We start from the raw sequence: 5,791 nt of genomic DNA, 5'->3' as shown, positions 1-5,791 counted from the left end.
TTTAATATGTTAAAATATATGTTAAATCCAATATATGTATACATATTATACAGTTATATGATTCAGTCTTTAACTGAAGTCCTGAACCATGCTGCTTGCCCTGGGCATTGTTTATGCTTCTTGTTCCAGTCACAAAAACTTCCAGTTATGCCTCTGAGTGCTTTGCCTTGTCTTTTCTTCCCTTCCACCCTTTTCCTTCCTTTTTTCCTTCCTTCCCTCTTTCCCTCCTTTCTTTCCTCTTTCCCTTTTCTTCCTTCCTTCCTTTCTTTCCTTCCTTCCTTCCTTCCTTCCTTCCTTCCTTCCTTCCTTCCTTCCTTCCTTCCTTCCTTCCTTCCTTCCTTCCTTCCTTCCTTCTTTCTTTCCTTCCTTTCTCTCTCTCTTTCTCTCTCTTTCTCTCTCTCTCTCTCTCTCGTTTTCTGCAGTCACATTTGCAAATGTATTAATGTATAGTGAGACACTTAAATATGCTAAGGTTTTTGATGGTAATAATTATTTCTCAAATCTCAGGATGATCATAGATGCTTCCTTAAAAATCTAGTGCTTTTGTTATCAAGCTTTTTTTTTTTTTTTAAAGGATGAAGCTTTTATATTTACCAATCTCCTTTTTATAGAGAGTTACCCCTTTGAAGGTTTTTAAAGCTCCTATCTAAGGCGATTTGACCTTGTTTTAAAGTGGAAAGGTTGTTCAAATTGTTCCCAAAGTAGGCTCTAAGAAACTAATGTGTGAAGTGAAAAGTAACTTGATGTAGATCCAAAGCCTCATTAACATTTAACTTACACTTCCAAACAGAAGCTATTTTCTGCAGTCATATTTGCTAATGTAATAATATATGGGAGCTATTTTTTCCCATGACTCAGCACTATGGGATATTTTTTCCTTTCTTCAAATAGGTCTCAATTTGAATGTGACACAGAGTCTCTATTTTTGCCATAAATAACATATTTATAGTGTACAGCAGAAGCAGGAGTGCTGTCATGACTCTTTATGGCCCTCACATACTTGAATTATAAGGAAAACAACAGAAAATTATTTAATAACGTTCTGAACTTTGAGCTAGTGGGAGTTGGGAGTAAAAACTAAATGGGGTGTCCTTGTACAAATGGGAATGTTTTTGTCTTATGTGCTCTTCTCTGCTAATACACAATAATATGTGTGTGAGACGTGGGAGGAGATTGGGAAGGAGTTTCAGTTTGAAAGAGGAGAAAGATTAGCAGAAGGGTTAGCCCAAGATGAAATTGTAAAGCATGATAATCCCTGTCACTCCTTCTTTATGTCCTTTCTTTTCTCCCAGCTGACTCTCCTACATCTATCCCCTCCCTGCCCAGTGCCCTCATGATGCTCCCATCCATGCCTAGAGCCCCCCATATCTCTACTTTTCTCCCTGTGATCCCACCCAGGTCTACCATATTCCTAATTATCCCTCTCTCCCCCTTCAATTGATATATAAGAAAATAGAGATCATCTAGCCAAATGTTCTCATTTTATTGATGGTTATTATCCCAAGTAACTTTCTTGGCGGGGAGAGATAGACATGAAAGCTGAAGAAATTCAAAATTTTCAATGGCCCCCTATTAACTACTAAATACTCTCTAAAGCAGTTGGCATGTGATCTTGTGTTATTTGTATTTTTGTCTCATCTCCCTATTGGACTTGATGCTTTATGAGGGCAGGGATTATTTCCATTTAAATTTTAGTTTTTCCCAGAGCTCAACCCATTTCTCTTCACACAAGCAATGTTTGTTGAAATAAAATCAAATAATGAATAAATCAATAGCTGAGGGGATTGAGGAAAGTTTTTTGGAGGTGGCATCTGGAGGTTAAGTCCTAGAGCTGGGCTTATTTTTCTTATTCTTAAACAGGCAGAAAAACAGAAATTAAGGAAGATAATAATTGATAAAGAAATGGAAGCAAAGCCAGAGTTGGGGAAGGTAACAGAAGGAAGGGTAACTAACAAAAAGAAAAGGAAAATCATGAAAAGTTATTAGAATCTGGGTTGGAAGAACCAACTTCTGCATGAGGACTGGGGGATAGAATTGCTTGTAGTGGAGAAAGAACTAGTGACAAACAAGATGGCTAAAATTTAGGGCCTTCCCCAGGTCATACCTGAGGATTAAGCAGAATTGAGGTCTCATTACCCTAGCCAGAGACTGCAGATACCAGAGAGATTTATCCTCTATAAGAGTCATTTCTTTAATTCATACCATTGAATCTATGTCAGGAGGTGTCATGTTAGATGGCATCAAGAGTATTAAAATAAAGTAACATGACTGATATGATGAATAACAGGATGACATGTGTCACCTGGAAGACATGAACTGAACAAAAGGTTAAGGAAACTATGGATTTCTAATGAGAAAGTCAAGTTTAATTAATTGTCCTCTGCTGAATAGATTTGTGCTGGGGTTTGGCAACTGAATCTTAATAGCTAATTAGAAGCACTGCCAACAGTTAGTAGTGGGTACGGTGTGTTCCATTTTCCTTTTGGAGATGTCATAATTGTTATCTGACACAAGAGAAAAAGAAAGACAGAAGGCACTCATGGAAACACATTTTTAAAAATATTGACATATCTGTGTTTGACATCACAGACACATTCCCACACTGGCCCTTTTGCTTCCCTACAATAAAATATATATTTTCTGCAATATTTGAACAATTAATAACAAAAAGGAGAGAGATATAGCCTTTAAATTTGACAATACTGAACTAATATCATGTCTTCTATTTTACCAGTTTTATTTTCTATTCATATTATACAAGGCCATTTTTTCAATTAACAAGTATTTAATTTCTGTACTTTCCATTATTGCTGCTACAAAGAAGGAATAAAATCCTTGTAAACAAATATAACTGATCCTTAGAACTGATATAGGACAAAGTGGAGCAAAACTAGAACAATTTATAAAAGGACAGCAATATTATAGAGAAAATAATATAAAAAGACTTGTGTACTGAATTCAATGCAATGATAAATAAAATTAATGAAGATGAAACATGCCATTCACTTCCTAACAAAGAGATGACAAATTTAAAAAGCAGAAAAACAAACATCCATTTTCAGATATGACTAATGTGGAAATTTGTTTTCATAGACTAAGTAGCTAATGTATTAAAAGGCTTATTTTATTTTATTTTTTATTTGCTCAATGTGGGGAAGAGTAGTGAGAGAGACTAAGTTTTAAAATTAATTAAGTGAAAAAATAAAAATAATAAACTTTTAAAAATCAAGCATGCCTAATAGTCAAGCAAAACAAATTCCATATTGATCATGTCCAGAAATCTATGTCTTGTTTTTCATGTTCAGTCCATCACTTCTGTCAGGAGGTAAGTAAGATGCTTTCTCATGGGTTCTCTGGAGACATGGTTATTATACTGATCACTGTTCTCGGTAACTCTCTTGGGAAAGGAGCTCATGTTCTTTTTCTAAGGAGAATTGTCATGGAAGAGAAGCTAAAAGCTGTGACTTAGGGGATAGATGGAATTTCAAATTCAATTCACAACCATTCAATTCAGTAAACATTTATTACATTGTAGTTCATGCCTGGAGCTGGGGACACATAGAGGACTCAGGTTCACACTCATTCAATACTTAGTAAACATTTTAAAGTACTTGCTACTCACAGTACTGTGCTAGGTAGGTAGATTAGATGAGAATAAAAGTTAGTTAAATTTTAAGAAGATGTGATCTCTGAACTCATAGAGCTTAGTAGGAGAGATAAGAGGACTCAAATATATGTTTGAATATTACAAATTCTAAAAGATCAAATTTTAGGTAGCTAGGTAGCATGGTGAAGAGAGCAATAGCCCTGAAGTCCAGAGGACCTGAGTTCAAATTCGGCTTCAGACACTTAACACTTCCTAATTTTGTGACCTTGGGCAAGTCACTTAACCTCAGGAAAAAATAATCAAGTTTCTCTTCTATAAAATGAGAGAAATGAACTGGATGGTGTTTTTTTGACGGGCTTTATAATTCCATATCTCTGATACTACATTCTGAGGGATACCTTCACTTTGGAGGATAAAGGAAATTTTGGTAGAAGCAATGGGCCTTGAAGGAGATGTGGGAGTTGGGGTTGGGGATCTGGGGATGTAGGACACAGAAGTATCACCAAAGATGGTGGGATCAATGAATAGGATGATGGATGAGTAGGAAAGATTGGAGAAAGAAGCCTGGACTTGAAGAAAAGAGAGGACACAGGAACAGAAGAATACAATGGAAGGTTTGCAGATTTTTTCACAGAGAAAGAAAGAATATGATCCTTTCATTTGTTGTTACTTTTTTGATCAGCAAAGTTTTTAATATGGGACTGGAGGCAGAATAAATAAATAAATCATTGAACTTGAGTCTCAAAGACCTGGGTTCAGCTACTATCTTAGATACTTCCAAGCTAGATGACTCAGCAAATCACTTAATCTCTCTCTGACTCTATTTCCTCATCTGGAAAATGAGGGGATTGAACTTGATGCTCCCTCTAGACCTATACTCTTATGACTTTTTTACTTAGAGAGATGGAGGCTCTCTTGCCACAGAATTCCATTTCCTCCAAGGCCTCAGGAACTGAGATCCTGTATGAGACCCTCTTCCCTTCAGAGAACCTGTCTGAACTGAATACAGGTAATACGAGCATATGGGCCCTGGATGAAGTGAGATCAGGCAAGGCAAAGGAAAGGACATAACACCAGTGGATATCTTGAAGCTACCTGCAGGCCCTGGTGAACTATGACTTTGGGCTTCTACTATAGTATATATACTACTTGGGGCTTCAAGCTTCACATTAAACAAGTTGTTTCATCTGGAAACTTAGTGAAATTATTCAAGAATAGGTTGGGAGAAACTTCTTAAACTGTCATTTAATCTGCTAATGGTAGTATACTTCAATCATTCTAGACAATAATGATATAATATGGACCCATTTTACTCAGTTGTACTTCCATCTTGCATCAGTAACTTTCCATGATAAATTTCCTTTCAGAGTGATGGGTTAGCAGCCTACTGAAATATGTACATGTAGAATTCCTGATTCTTCCCAATCTGTGATATTCTTAATGAGTAGATAACTATAGGCCATTTTATAAGCTTTGAACCAGAATCCAGCAATAACTGTTTGTAAGAAATACACTTGAAACAAAAATTCAGATAGAATTAAAATAAAAGTCTGAAGGAAAATTTATTATGCTTTAGTACAAATAAAAAGGCAGGGATATCAATCATAATCTCAGATGAAGTAATAGCAAAATTAAAATTAATTAAAAGAAATTAGCAAGGAAACTACATTTTGTGTGAAAAAAAAAAAAACCCTAAAACTTATGAGTTTACAAATGAGTTGTATCAATTAATTCCAATCTTGCAAAAAGTGTTTGAAAAAAAGAAAAAAAATACTTCTATGATACAAATACAGTTGATACCTAAACCAGGGAGAGTAAAACAAAGAAAGAAAACTATATATCAAAATCCTTAATAAATGTTGAAGAAATTTTTAAAAAATATATATTAGCAAAGAGACTTCAGCAACATATCCCAAGCATTATACACCTATGATCAATTTATATTTAAATCAGGAATTCAGAATTTGTTCAATACTGGAAAACCTACAAATATGATTGACCATGTGAATGACAAGAACAACAACAATCATGATTATATCAATATTTGCAGGAAAAGCTTTGACAAGAAAAATCTTTAATTATTTTCTTCCTTTCCCTTATAATATTTGTAAAGGGCTTAGCACAGTGACTAACTTATGATAGGTGCTTGTTCCCTTCACATACACACTTCCCCTTCCCTCTTTG

Source organism: Antechinus flavipes, chromosome 1 (genome assembly GCF_016432865.1).
Source record: "Antechinus flavipes isolate AdamAnt ecotype Samford, QLD, Australia chromosome 1, AdamAnt_v2, whole genome shotgun sequence".
Taxonomy (NCBI): domain Eukaryota; kingdom Metazoa; phylum Chordata; class Mammalia; order Dasyuromorphia; family Dasyuridae; genus Antechinus; species Antechinus flavipes.
Note: the sequence above shows the minus strand (reverse complement) of the source record.